This window comes from Chiloscyllium plagiosum, unplaced genomic scaffold (assembly GCF_037043375.1).
Source record: "Chiloscyllium plagiosum isolate Xiang-an unplaced genomic scaffold, Cpla_swu_hap1 HiC_scaffold_26, whole genome shotgun sequence".
Lineage (NCBI taxonomy): Eukaryota > Metazoa > Chordata > Chondrichthyes > Orectolobiformes > Hemiscylliidae > Chiloscyllium > Chiloscyllium plagiosum.
The window spans coordinates 57,684,751-57,700,110 of NW_028270164.1; the positions used below are offsets into that span (position 1 = coordinate 57,684,751).

A 15,360-nucleotide genomic window follows, 5' to 3' on the forward strand; every position below is an offset into this window, starting at 1 on the left:
AACTCTTTCTGCGATAAATCAAACAAAGTTTTCAGTGCTGCTTCCTGTTCTCATCCAGAACTGGAAAAAAAATTAATCAGTTTGCTTCCAATTTTCCTTCTTCCCTCACCTTCAGATGGTCCATCTCTGACTTTTTCCTTCCCCAACTTCACTTTTCTTCCTCCTGGGAATACACTGCCTGCCAGTATTCACTACAAACCTACCACCTTCCATAGCTACCTTGACTACATCTCCTCACACTCTGCTTCCTACAAAGGACTCCATTCCATTTTACCAATTTCTCTGTCTCTGTTGCATCTGTTCTGATGAGGCACCTTCCACAGAATTGCCTCTGATGTCCTCCTTTTTCCTCAAAAATAAAGATTCCCCTCTCTCCCATGGTTGACAGGGTTGTCAATCTATTGGCACAGTGTCTCAGTGGTTAGCACTGCTGCCTCACAGCACTAGTGACCCGGGCTTGATTCCAGCCTCGGGCAACTGTCTGTGTGGAGTTTGCACATTCTCCCCGTGTTGTGTGGTTTTCCTCCAGGTGCTCCAATTTCCTCCCACAATCCACAGGATCTGCAGGTTAGGTGAATTGGCCATGCTAAATTACCCATAGTGTCCAAGGGTATAGGTTAGATGCAGTAGTCAGAGGTAAACGTAGAGTAATAGAATGGGGGAATGGTTCAAGGGTCGATGTGGACTTGTTGGGCTGACTGGCCCATTTCCACACGGTAGGGATTCTATCTTTCACACTTTTGCCCTCATCCCTACCCTTCCCTCCCAGAACAACAACTGAGTTTCACTTAATATTCTCAATGGGTAAACATGATTAGTATTGTCCCTTAGACTGGGAAGCAAGAAATTTAAAAAGCATGATGAAAAGTTCCCTAGCTGCAAAAACACTAGCTCCAATAGAAACAATAGATACAGAACTTACCAAACATTGCAAAATCCACAGAAGGATCACAGATTCATTAAGAGATAGTCAGCATGCCTTTGTGAAAGGGAAATCATGTCCCACAAACTTGATTCTGTTTTTTTTTGAAGATGTGACCAAGAAGGTAGCAGAGGGAAGAGCGATAGACACTGCCTACGTGGATGGAGTGGGTACTGCAGATGCTGGAGATTAGAGCCAAGATTGGAATGGCGCTGGAAAAGTCCTCAGGCAGCATCAGAGCAGCAGGAAAATCAGGGGAGGAGCACTTCTCCAAGGTAGGCATCTGTGCAAGAGGGTTTGCAATAAGGTTACAATCAGATTTTCCTGCTCCTTAGATGCTGCCTGACCGGATGTGCTTTTCCAGCACCACACTAATCTATGTGGACTTTAGTAAAGCCTTTGACGAAGGTTCTGCATGGTAGACTGGTGAGTAAAGTAAGATCACATGGTGTTCAGGAAGAGCTTGTCAATTGGATACAAAATTGGCTTGATGGTAGTAAACAGAGGGTGGTGGTAGGGAATCGTTTTTCAGACTGCAGGCCTGTAACCAGCTGGTTTTCCAAAGGGATCAGTACTGGGTCCACGGTGTGACACTTCTATAAGTGATTTAGATGATGAATGTAGGAAGCATGGTTAGTAAGTTTGGGGGGAGTGACACCAACATTTGTGGTATAGTGGACAGTGATGACGTTATCCAAGGTTACAAAAGGATCTTGATCAATTAGGCTGATAAGCCAAGGAGTGGCAGATAGAGTTTAATTTAGATAAATGTGTGGTATTGCATTTTACTAAGATGAGAAAGGGCAGGACTTACAGTTAATGATAGGGCCCTGGGGAGAGTTGTCGAACAGAGAGACTTAGAGGTTCAGGTATATTCTTTATTGCAAGTTGCATCACAGGTAGAGAGTGCAGTAAAACAAAAAGGCATATCAATCAGTCAGACCACTGAATGTAAGAGTTGGGACATCATCTTGCGGTTGTACAGGAAGTTAGTGAGGCCTCTTTTGAAATGCTGTATACAGTTCCGGTTGCCCTGATATAGGAAGGATGTTATTAAACCAAGAGTTTGAGTGATAAGAAGAGACCTGATAGGCTGGGACTATATAGAGATTTATAAAATCATGGAGGGGGCGGAGATAAGGTGAATAGCAAAGGCCTTTTCCCTAGGGCTGGAGAGTTCAAAACTGAGGCATAATTTTAAGGAGAGAGGAGAAATATTTGAAAAAGGGACCCAAGGGGCAACGTTTTCACACAGAGGTGGTTCAGATGAACTGCCAAAAGTGGTAGATGGAGGTACAGTTAGAACATGTAAAAGACATTTGGGTAAGGATATGAATAGCAACGGTTTAGAGGCACATAGGGCAAGTGCACATAAATGGGATGAGTTTAGTTTGGGGAACTTGATTGCCATGAAGGGGCTGTTTCCATGTTGCAGGACTCTATGACCACGCAAAGAAACATTTCCCTATTTAATGCAGCAGTGTGGATAAACATTCTCTATGGGGTAGTGTACATTTGACAAGGAGTGAGACTGAAGAAAGGTTAAGGATCAATTTGCAAATATAAAATAGATGGTTCAGAGGAAAAAGATCTCTAAAATGAGTTAATGCTGCTCAACAATTGTTTGACTGTTTTATGAAAAGGACTGCTTGTTCAAAGGACTCCTTCTCCCTTTGAAATATGGAAACATTCTTTTAAGATCTTGTTTTGTAGTTATTTGAGTGTTATAAAGCTTTTCTTTAAAGAAAGAAGAATGTTAATTTTATGGAAATTGTATTGTTCAGATACACAGGTGATGAAATACTTAATAGTTACACAGCATCATTAAGTACTTAAAGCACTTGCAAAGAGACTTTTAGGTAAGTCAGAAGGAGGCAGACATATGTAATGCTACATTCTGTATATAATGAATTATTGAGAAACGGATTTATGTCAAGTTCCATACCTCTCCATCTGGCTTGGGATCAATATATCAATCCAAATCAATAGTATGATAGAAACAATATTTCCTTTTTCACCCAGTCAATTTCCATTCAAACTACAACATCCTCGCAAGAATACAGAGTTTTAAAAATCCAATTTCTGCATAAATACTAGTTATTGGACTCAGCTGAAAAATGTTCTGAATGTTTACTCCAGCAGTTTAACTCTTCGGAACAAGATGTTTGCCATGTTCCACTGTATCAATGTATTTGTTCAAAATAAATGTAACTGCTGATTTTCCCTGAACAATACAGTCAGTGTGCCATTTCTATCTTTCACAAGGGACAAGGGAATGGGAGAAGCAGCCCAAATGGGTTTCTGATGCTGAGTAGCGTAAGCAATGCTTAAATCAGGCAGCATATTATCCCATACATTCATATACACAACATAGTTTTAAGATCTGTCTATACGCAAAGTGCCTCTTGTAACAAACACACAAGGTGAGAGATCTTCATCCCTCATTCATTATGAATTATCAGTTATATCCAAAACAGCCATCACATATCTCAGGATCAATCGATAGTTGATTTACACGATTTGCATCCTCCAATTTAACAAGGGAGGAATTAACTCTAGGCTTTTCATTTGCAGAGAAAGAAATTTTTATTTGTAGGGCATCTTTCACAACCTGAAAATGTGTTGCTGGAAAAGCGCAGCAGGTCAGGCAGCATCCAAGGAGCAGGAGAATCAACGTTTCGGGCATGAGCCCTTCTTCAGGAAATGAGGAGGTTTCACAACCTCAAAGTTTTCTCCAGCCAGTTAGGCGTTTCGGCATTTTGTCACTTATAATAGAGGGAACACTAAAGCCACTTTGCCCCAATTTATGACAGCTGGATGGCTTTATAAATTGTGGGTGAGGCAAGGCAAAGACACTGGTGCAATGGTAATATCACTGGACTAATGCCCCTGAAGATGTGGTCACTGGTTCAAATTCCACCCTGGCAGCTGTAGGAATTTACAAACCAGATTTATTCATATTTAAAGTTGGTATCAATAAATGGCAACTATACAGCCGTTGTTGATTGTAATAAAAACACAATCAATCATTCGTAAGTTTACCTGGCCTGGCCCTTATATGACTCCAAACCATACAGCAATGTGGTTAACTCTTATTGCCCATCGAAATAGCCTAGCAAGCCACACAGTGGAAGGGCAGTTAGGAATGGCCAATAAATGCTGATCTTGAACTAATTTACCAAACCCGCCTTATTAACTACCCTGGCAGAGCCCCTCTGGTCTGATTCTAGCCCTATCTTACTCTGCACCATTCCCAGAACAACACATCAAAATTGGGATATCTCAGTATGAACTGGCACTAACTGGTGCTGGTGCCATCTTTAAAAGGCCATTGTGCCTGTCAGTCCAGAAGCATTGGCATTTTCCCCAGCTATGGCAGAGGAGGGAAATGTGGTGCCACACATTGTGGTCATTAACCAGAGGCCCTGCCACATGGCATGTCCTGTGCTCCAATATTGCTAACCAGTCTCAATCTCTCTGGAGAAATGCGGAACACTGTCAAACAGCTTCTCCACAATGTCAGCTTAAGGCCAACCCATCTTCTCTCCAACATCACAACCCCATCTTTGTTACTGTAGACAGTATGCACCAAAGCTCTACCACCTTCACTAACGCCTACAAGATGACTCACTGTCAGCTACTCCAACCTCCACACGCTCTCTATGCTGCTTGCTAACTCACTCTCTCCTCCTCACTGCACCAACAGTAAAAGTTGTTCTACCCACATTTGACAATCAGGATTGCCCTTAACTCTGTGTTAACTCAGCATTCAATATTTGGTATTTAAAGATCTATCACATTATTAATTAGCCTTCTGGAAATGTACATAAATAGGTATGAAAATAGAAGAGTGTTCAGAAGAATCCTCAAGGTCTTCACTCTCAGGGACCTACCAGGTGCTTCCCCTCTCCACTGTCAAATCTAAAATAAGGAGGTTTTGGTTTCGACACAGTCATAGAATCGTACAGAATGGAGACAGGCCCTTTGGCCCAGATGGGTCCATGCCGACCAAAATGTCCGCCCACGCTAACCCCATTTCCCTGCATTTGACCCATATCCTTCTAATCCTTTCCTATCCATGTTTTGTCCAAATGCCTTTTAAATGTTGTTAATGTACCCGCATCAACCACTTCCACTGACAGCTTATTCCATCTGCGTAAAAAAAGTTGCCCCTCAGGCTCCCCTTTATTCTTTCTGCTCTAACCTGAAACGGATGCCCTCTAGTCTGCGATTCCCCAACCCTAGAAAAAAGACTGAGTACATTCAACCTATCCATGCCTCTCATGATTTTACACACTTGAGATACCCCTTAGTCTCCTATGCTCTAAAAAACAAATCCGAGCTTGTCCTCCCTATAACTCAGACCCTCGAGTCCTGGCAACATCCTTGTAAATTTCTTCTGCACTCTTTCCAGAAAGACTGAAAACTAATGCTCAGATGTTGTCAGGTGACCATTGTTCAGTTACCTGTCATCATGAGTAGCAGTCCCATGGCCATTGCTAAGATAGGTTGGGCAGTTGACTGACATTACTTATTATAGGGATTGGCTATCAATGCAGACAGGCAGGAGTCTGGAAGAACACAGCAAGCCAGGCAGCAACAGGAAGTGATGCTACCTGGCTAGCAGTTTTCTTCCAGCCTCCTGTCTGTCTACTCTGGATTCCAGCATCTGCAGTTTGTTTGTCTCTAACCCCTATAATAAGGCAAGTAACAAGAGCGAGAGAGGAGGAAGGAGCAAGAAGATCCACACCATCAGATTGGGGGATGACCAAGAGTTGTTTCCACCTCAGCCTGGGGGAAGAACTAAGTTTATTGGTACCAAGATCACCAAAAACTACCAAAGTGCTTGGGACCATTGGGACGTAGGAGTGCATGACCTCTACTCCTCTACTCCACAGAACGGCTCGGGGATCGGGAAAGTGTTCTCATCTCAATGGTTGTCATAGCAATAGTGTTATACAGCACAGAAACAGACTTGTCAGGTCTAACCTGTCCATGCTGCCAAGATAACCCAAACTGATCTAGTCTAATTTGCCAGCATTTGGCCCATATCCTTCTAAAGCCTTCCTTTTCATGTATCCATCCAGATGCCTTTTAAAATGTTGTAATCGTACTAATCTCCACTTCCTCTGGCAGCTCATTCCTTACACACCACCCTTTGCATGAAAAAGTTGTCCTTTAGGTCAATTTTAAATCTTACCCCTCTCACCTATGCCCACTAGTTTTGGACTCCCCTACCATGGGGGAAAGACCTTGGCTTTATGTATACCCTCATGATTTTATAAAAAGGTCCCCCTCAGCCTCCAACCTCAAGGGAAAAAAAACCCCAACTAATACAGCCTCACCTTATAGGTCAAATCCTCTAACCTTGGCAACATCCTTGTAAATCTTTTCTGAACCCTTTCAAGTTTCATACCATCCTTCCTACCACGCAAAGATGGTACCACGCAGGACACGCAAAGCAGGGATATCAGAACTGAACATGGTATTCCAAAAGTGGCCAAATCAATGTCCTGTACATCCACAACTTGACCTCCCAATTTGCATGCTCACTGCACTGACCAATAAAGGAAAACATACCAAACACCTCATTCACTATCCTATCTACCTCCAACTCCACTTTCAAGGAACTATGAACCCTGCACCCTAAGGTCTCTTTGTTCAGCAACACTCTACAGGACCTTATTACGAAGTGTATAAATCCTGTCCTAATTTGCCTTTCCAAAATGCAGCAAAGAACAAAGAAAATTTACAGCCCTAGAAAAGGCCCTCCAAGCCTGAGTCGAACCAATTCCTTAGCATCTATATCCCTCTGCTCCCCACCTACTCATACATCTGTCCAGACGCACCTTAATTGAATCCATGTGCCTGCCTCTATCACCTCTGCTGGCAACGCGTTCCAGGCACCCAACACCCTGTGTAAAGTGCTTTCCATGCATATCTCCCTTAAACTTTTCACCTCTCACCTTGAATGCCTGACCTCTTTTTATTGAATCCGTCACCTTGGGAAAAAGCTTCTCTCTATCCATCCTGTCTATACCCTTCATGATTTTGTAGACTCCAATCAGGTCCCCCCTCAATCACCTTTTTCTAGTGAAAACAATCCTAACCTACTCAACCTCTCTCCATACAAGGCAACATCCTCATAAACCTCCTCTGCACCCTCTCCAAAGCATCTATGTCCTTTTGGTAATGTGGCAACCAGAACTGTACACAGTATTCTAAATGCGGTCGAACCTACATAGTGTACAATTTTAACATGACTTGCCAGCTCTTATACCCAAAACCCCGTCCAATGAAGGCAAGCATACCATATGCCTTCTTGACCACTCTATCCACCTGTGCAGCAACCTTCAGGGTACAATGGACCTGCACTCCCAGATCTCGCAGCTCATCACATTTATTTAAACTAAACTCCATCTGAGGTCTGCTGACAATCAATGACAAGCTTCTTGGCTTGGTGTCTGCACAAAACATCATGGCAAGACAACAGTAATATGAGCCTGGTTTTTCTGGCTGAGGGGGCAAACTGCAAAATGGCAATGCAAGGCAGGGATGCGGTGACCATCCAGGTAGGCTCAGAGTGAGTGAATGCTATGATTGTGAGCAAGGTACGGGAGATACAGCCATGAGATGGCTGTGTGACCGGACAGGACACGCAAAGTAATGAACTTATGATGGGAAATAATGACCTTATCATGGAGCTACAAAAGATGGACAATGATTAAAGCATGCTGGGAAATGGAAACCAACCTTGACAAAGTAACTGCAGAATCCACACAGCTACCAATAAGCAGAAAGTGAGGAGAATGGTTCCTAATGAAGGGCTCCTGCCTGAGACTGCAAATCTCCTGCTCCTTGGATGCTGCCTGACCTGCTGTGCTTTTCCAGCACCACACTCAACTCTGCAGTTAACCCCATACCATCAGTGTGCCAACACCTGATTGGGACCAACTGATCAGGGTGATAGAACCTGATCAATCTATTGAAAGATACTCAAGACACTCCTAAAAAGGCGCAGAGACTTTGGAATACAAGAATTGCTGCAAAACCACGTTCAGAATTTAAATTGAGTGATAATCACGGAATAACCACAGAAACAGAAGACACCCCTGAAACCATCAGAGGAAGACCAGGCGACATCACGACGTAGTGCCCAGCCAAGTTCTAGTGTAGTGGCATATGATCAAAGTCAATTTAAAGCATTAGTTAGATTAGTTCATCATAGTTCAGTGTATTTATTGTTCTAATATTAATTGTGTCAAATAAATGAATAATGTTTTTTTACTATTATTGACTTGACTCACAGTTCTTTTGCTAATTATGAGTGTTCAAACACACTGTGGCAGGCACAACAGCTGTGTATCTCTGAGAGCACAGCATTAGAATGAGTGTTACTGGGGCAGCAGTGAAGTACAGACGGGTCCTGAGAGAGGTTTAGAGATGTGGCATGAGGGTTCCTTGACACTGGCACATGTAAGATGTCAATGTCCATGGGGTACATATGATCAGCTTACTGAGATATCAGTGCCTGGTGTCCAACATGGAGGTTCTTCGGAGCCAGTGCCCAGCTGAACTGGCCAGGTACCCATTTGGATTTCGATGTTGAGACCTCTTGATGGTGAGCTTTTGATAAGATTGGAAGGTAAATATAACAGGTGAGATGGGCCATTATTAACGCATTTAATAAGTAATAACAGCCTCTTAATTAGCAAGTCTCACCATGCCATGTACAGTTTTGGTCATCCTACAATAGGAAGGATGTTATTAAAGGGTGCAGAAAGGATTTTCTAGGATTTTAGGACATAGAACAGTACAGTACAGGCCCTACAGCCCACGATGTTGTGTCAAACATTTATCTTAATCAGGATCAACCTAACCTACACACCCCTTAACTTACTGCCATCCACATGCTTGTCCAGCAGTCACTTAAATTTCCCTAATGTCTCTGACTTTACTACCATCGCTGGCAGTGCATTCCACACACCCACCACTCTCTGTGTAAACAGCCTACCTCTGACATCTCCCCTTTAACATTCCTCCAATCACCTTAAAATTATTACCCTGTCTGACAGCCATTTCTGTCCTGGGGAAGTGTCTCTGGCTATCTCCTCTATCTAGGCATCTCATTACCTTGTACATCTCTATCAAGTCACTTCTGTTCCTCCTTCTCTCCAGTGTGAAAAGCCCAAGCTCACTCAACATCTCTTCATAAGACAAGCCCTCTAATCCAGGCAGCATCCTGGTAAATCTCCTCTGCACTCTCTCAAAAGCATCTACATCCTTCCTATAATGAGGCGACCAGAATTGGACACAATATTTCAAATGTGGTCGAACCGGAGTTTTATAGAGTTGCAACAAAACCTCATGGCTCTTAAACTCAATTCCCCCTTAAGGAAAGCCAAAACATCATACAACTTCTTAACAACCCTGTCAACCTGGGTGGCAACTTTGAGGGATCTATGTACATGAACCTCAAGATCTCACTGTTCCTCCACACTGCCAAGCATCTGGTCTTTAATCCTGTATTCAGCATTCAAATCCAACCTTCCAAAATGAATCACTTCACATTTGTCCAGGTTGAACTTCATCTGTCACTTCCCAGCCCAGCTCTGTATCCTGTCAATGTCTTGTTGTAGCCTGCAACAGCCCTCAACAATATCTACAACACCACCAACCTTTGTGTCGTCGGCAAATGTACTAACCCACCCTTTCACTTCTTCATCCAAGTCATTTATAAAAACTACAAAGAGCAGAGACCCAAGAACAGATCCCTGTGGGACACCAAAGTTCACCGACTTCCAGGCGGAATACTTTCCACCCACTACCATTCGCTGTCTTCTTTCGGCCAGCCAATTCTGTAACCAGACAGCCGAATTTCCCTGTATCCCATACCTCCTAACTTTCTGAATGAGGCTACCATGGAGAACTGTATCAAATGCCGTACTGAATCCATATACACCGCATCCACTGCTCGACCTTCATCAACTTTTCTTGTCACATCCTCAAAGACCTCAATTAAGGCTTGTGAGGCATGCCCTGCCCCTGTTTTTCCAAATAGTAATAAATCCTATCTCTCAGAATCCTTTCCAGTACCTTGCTGACCACAGATGTAAGACTGAGTGGTCTGTAATTCCCAGGGATTTCCCTATTCCCTTTCTCGAACAGAGGAACAGCATTCACCTCCCTCTGATCAGCCGGTACTACTCCCGTGGAGAGGGAGGATGCAAAACTCATCGCCAGATGTGCAGCAATTTCATTCCTCGCTTCCCGTAGTAACCTTAGATATATCTGGTCTGGCCCTGGGGACTTATCTATCCTGATGCTTCCCAGAATTTCCAGCACATCCACTTCCTTAATATCAATCTGTTCAAGTCTATTAACTTGGTCCATGGTGTTCTTACTATCAACAAGATCCCTCTCTCTAGTGAATACTGAAGCATAAAATTCATTTAGAGCCTCCCCTAACTCTTTAGACTTCAGGCACAAGTTCCCTCCACTATCCCTGATCAGCCTTCTCCTCTCTGATCATTCTCTTATTCCTCACATATGTTTAGAATGTCTTTGGGTTTTCCCTAATCCTTCCCACCAAGGCTTTTTCGCGCCCCCCTCCTTGCTCTCCTCAGTCCATTTTTGAGCTCTTTCCTAACTACCCTGTAATCTTCTAAAGCTGTGCCAGATCCTTGCTTCCTCAGCCTTAAGTAAGCTTCCTTCCTCCTTTTGACAGGAAGCTCCTCTGCTCTTGTCATCCAAGGCTCCTTCACCGTGCCATTCCTTGCCTGTCTCCGTGGGATAAAGTTATCCAACACTCACAACAAGTGCTCCTTAAACAGCCTCTACATTTCTGCTGTGCATTTCCCACAGAACAATTGTTCCCAATTTATACTCCACAGCTCCTGTCTAATAGCAGTAAAATTTCCCCTCCCTAATTAAATACCTTCCCATACTGTCTCTTCCTATCCCTCTCCATGGCTATGGTGAAGGTGAGGCAGTTGTGGTCACAGTCACCGAAATGCTCCCCCACAGAGCGATCTGACAACTGGCCTGGCTCGTTGCCTAGCTCCAAATCCAATATAGCCTCCTCCCCCCCCAGTCGGCCTATCTACACAGCACGTTTTGAGAAGATTTGTAGCTCAGGTTGGGGTTTTGGATGTAGGTTTGCTCGCTGAGCTGGAAGGTTCATTTCCAGATGTTTCGTTACACTAGTAGGTAACATCTTCAGTGGGCCTCAGGCGAAGCAATGCTGAAAATTCCTGCTTTCTATTTATGTTTGGTTTCTTTGGATTGATGATGTCATTCCTAGAAGCATGGCATTCCAACAGGAACTTTATCAACAAACACATCTAGTTAGACCCCATCTACCTAGACCCCATCTACCACCCCCTGAGAAAAGGAACAGGAAGTGACTTCACCACAGGAAATGACATCACCAACCCAAAGAAACCCAAACATATAAATAGAAAGCAGGGATTTTCAGCATTGCTTCGCCCGAGGCCCACTGAAGGGGTTGCCTAGTAGGGTAACAAAACGTCTGGAAATGAACCTTCCAGCTCAGTGAGCAAACCTACATCCAAAAGCCTATCTACATATGGATTCAGGATTCATTCCTGGGCATACCTGACAAAAAGTGGCTCCATCCAGACCATCTGCACTATGGAGGTTCCAGTCAAGATTGGGGAAGTTGAAATCACCCGTGACAACAACTCTGTTACATCTGCACCTTTCCAAGATCCGCTGTCCAATCTGTTCTTCCATCCCTCTGCTGCTACTGGGAGAGGGGTCTATAGAAAACACCTAATAAAGTGACTGCTCATTTACTGTCACTGACTTGCACCCATACGGACTCCTCAACACTCTCCTTTTCTGCAGCTGTGATGCACTCTAATTAACAATGCTACTCCTCCTTTTTTTACCCCCCCCCGCACCCCGTTCTTTAAAAAATTTATCAGTGATATTACCAGGATTAGAAGGTTTGAATTCTAAGGAGAGGCTAGGTAAGCTGGGATGTTTTTCACTGGAACATAGGAGGTTGAGGGGTGACCTTATAGAGGTTTGCCCATAGTGTTAGGTGAAGGGGTAAATGTAGGGGAATGGGTCTGGGTGGGTTGCTCTTCGGAGGGTGAGAGTGGACTTGTTGGGCCGAAGGGCCTGTTCCACACTGTAAGTAATCTAATCTAATCTAACCTAAACATAGACAGGTGAATAGCAAGGTCTTTGCCCCAGGGTAGGTGAGTTCAAAACTACAGGGTATAATTATGTAAGGTAGCTCTCTGAGCTGGAAGATTTGTTTTCAGACATTTCGTCACCATGACTCAGTAACATCATCAATGAGAATGTCCAGTGAAGTGTTGGTGGCATGTCCCACCTCTCTATTTACAGGTCTTGGTTTATTAAGGTGGGTGATGTCATTTCCATTTTTTTGAGGGAATGTAGATGGGATCTGTATTGATATGTTTATGGAGTTCTGGTTAGAATGCCAGGCCTCTAAGAATTCTCATGCGTGTAATTTTAATTTTATTTTAAGGTGAGAAGAGAAAGATTTAAAATGGGCCTGAGGGGCAACTTTTTCCACAGAGGTAAAAACAATGACTGCAGATGCTGGAAACCAGATTCTGGATCAGTGGTGCTGGAAGAGCACAGCAATTCAGGCAGCATCCGAGGACAGGCAAAATCGACGTTTCGGGCAAAAGCCATATGGAATGAACTGCTTGAGGAAGTGGTAGATGCAGATACAGTCACAACTGTTAGAAGACATTGGACCAGTACATGAACAGGAAAGGTTTAGAGGGAAACAAGCTAAGTGCAGGCAAATGGGACTAACTTAGTTTGGGAAACTTGGTCAGCATGGACAAGTTGGACTATAAGGTCTGTTTCTGTGCTGTATGACTCCGAGTGGCTCACAATGTCAAGATAGGCCTCACTGGACTTCACACATGAATCTACTATAAATCTCAGTATATCCCACACCATTCAGGTCCTTATAAGGTCTGCCCTGTGAGCCAGAACCTGGTAATAAGTGATTACCACGTATAGCGGTATTTAGTACGATAGTGTAACAGAGTATTACATTGAAGACAATTATTGACTTTCTCTTCTCCTTAGTCTGACTCTGTAGGGATTGTGTGGCACCAAGCCACATGGAGGGGGCGATCTCAGTTGTCCGTCTGAATCGCTATGTTTTGGAATGCAATACCGAATCAGTCATTCTCATTTGCTGATTTTGATGCAATAGCTGTCAATCTTGAAATACTCACCACCTGCCTTAAAGTTTATCATTCAAATTATGAGATTCTCTTCCTCAAAGTTTGAATTCAGGCATTTGTGAAACCCAGTTCCATTCCAGGTGCTCTCCCCAGTGAGAGGGTGCTGCACTGTCAGAGGAGATGATTTTTAAGTGAGATAGTTATCTTTAACTAAATCTCATTCACCCTGATGTAATAGATCCCACAGCAACTTCAGGCTAGAGCAGGATAGTTCTCCTCAGTGTCCTAGCAACAGATAATGTGGTTATCACAATGCTGTGTGTGGGATCTTGCTGTATACCAATTGCTTGCCAGATTTTCTCCATTACAATGATGATCACACTTCAAAAGGTGCCCCATTGGTTGTAAAGCAGTTTGCAACCATGAAAATTATTACATAAATCCAGTTTTTCTCCCATTTCAGAGTAGACTATCATTATAGCATGCATATACATGGTTGCTACACACAATATTTTCTTGCACGATCAATGGTGTTAAAGAATCATAGAAACTCTACAGTGCGGGAGGCCATTCAGCCCATTCGAGTCTACACCAACCTCTGATGAGCACCCCACCCAGATTCAGACCTAACCATAACCCTTAACCACACATTTACAACGGCTAACCCATCTAGCCTACCCTGGACACTATGGCCAAATTAGCATGGCCAATCCAGCTGACCCACACAGACAGGAGGAGAGCGTGCAAACTCTGCACAGCCTCCCGAGGTTGGAATCGAACCCGGCTCCTGTGAGGCAGTAAAAGTGCTAACCACGGAGACACCGTGCCGCAAAATGTTAGTGTCAAAGCCAAGTGCACAGGTAAGTCTAACTGCTCCAGATTACTTAATGCTAACAAGCTGCACTTTCTTACCGTCCGGAGCCCGCAGTCGCTGGGAACTCCCTGTGATAGTCCAGGGTCCAGCAGCAGCCTCCCTGTGATAGTCCAGGGGACAGCAGCAGCTCCCTGTGATAGTCCAGGGGACAGCAGCAGCTCCCTGTGATAGTCCAGGGGACAGCAGCAGCTCCCTGTGATAGTCCAGGGGACAGCAGCAGTCTCCCTGTGATAGTCCAGGGGACAGCAGCCTCCCTGTGATAGTCCAGGGTCCAGCAGCAGCTCCCTGTGATAGTCCAGGGTCCAGCAGCAGCTCCCTGTGATAGTCCAGGGTCCAGCAGCAGCCTCCCTGTGATAGTCCAGGGTCCAGCAGCCTCCCTGTGGTCAACCCCCTGACACTGGTTGTCCTTGTGCCCAGTTTGATGACAATCTCCACCTGGTCTCACTCAGTGTGTCAGCTCCCTGTAACAAAAACAAAAACAACACTGACTACCCCCCCCCCCCCCTGCTTTCAAACTCTTTCTGTGTCAAGAGGCTCTGCTGTAAATTGCCTACATTTATCTCCCTCCCACTTCAGCATTTACACTGTCAGTGCCTTTTGCAGAACAGCAACAAGAGCCGTCTGAAAATGTGGAAGGATGTACTCCAGTAGACAGCCCCATCTACAGGATAGGGAGACTCCCAACTGTGAAAACACTCAGATCCTCAACTGATCCCTGCTCCTGAAGGCTTTAAAGGTGGGGGGAGAGGGGCCATTGAATATTTCTCTCTAATTTTAGACAGAAGTTAACTGGTTCCTGTTAGATGAGGGAATCAATGGTTCTCAGGGAGAGATGAGAGTGTGCAAATTCAGAACACAAAGATAAGCCATGATTTTATTGAATAGCAGAGAGGGCTTGAAGAGCCAAATAGGCTACTTCTGCTCCTAATTCAGTACATTTGACTTGAATGAAATATTCATACATTAATAATTTCCAGTGCCCTCTGTGTAGAGCTAATGTCAAAGCTGTCGGGTCCACTAAGCTCTAGGAATTCACTTTTGATGTGATTCACATGGAGAACACCATACTTTGTAAAGTCTTGACATTGCCATCTCCGCATATTTTCACTCAATGTGGCAACAGCCAATTTAACTGGCAGATCGTTCAATATGATTTGTGGAAGGGGAGTTATGGAAATGAGCCTGGGGATACGGTAGGAGGAAGTGACTAATTGGGGAGTTTCTCAGGCATTATTCAAGGTTTGACTAGTGGAGCTCAGAATCCAGAGTGGATAGAAATCCTGGGAATTACAAGATCAACTGCATTCTGAAAAGGTTCTCAAATTCAGTGAACATCCCCTCAACCTCCACAACCCTTCAGT

The 15,360-nt window shown here is 44.1% G+C and overlaps 1 protein-coding gene across 1 annotated transcript in view; it reads right to left on the bottom strand.

The window, feature by feature from the left end:
* LOC122563336 (DNA damage-regulated autophagy modulator protein 2) overlaps positions 1–14,221 on the bottom strand; it is a 116,848-nt gene extending 102,627 nt beyond the window's left edge. Inside the window, exon 1 of the mRNA XM_043717081.2 lies at positions 14,038–14,221. The gene's annotated coding sequence lies outside the window, so the exon portion shown is untranslated. The remainder of the gene's footprint in view (positions 1–14,037) is intronic.
* Positions 14,222–15,360: the final 1,139 nt, after the last annotated feature.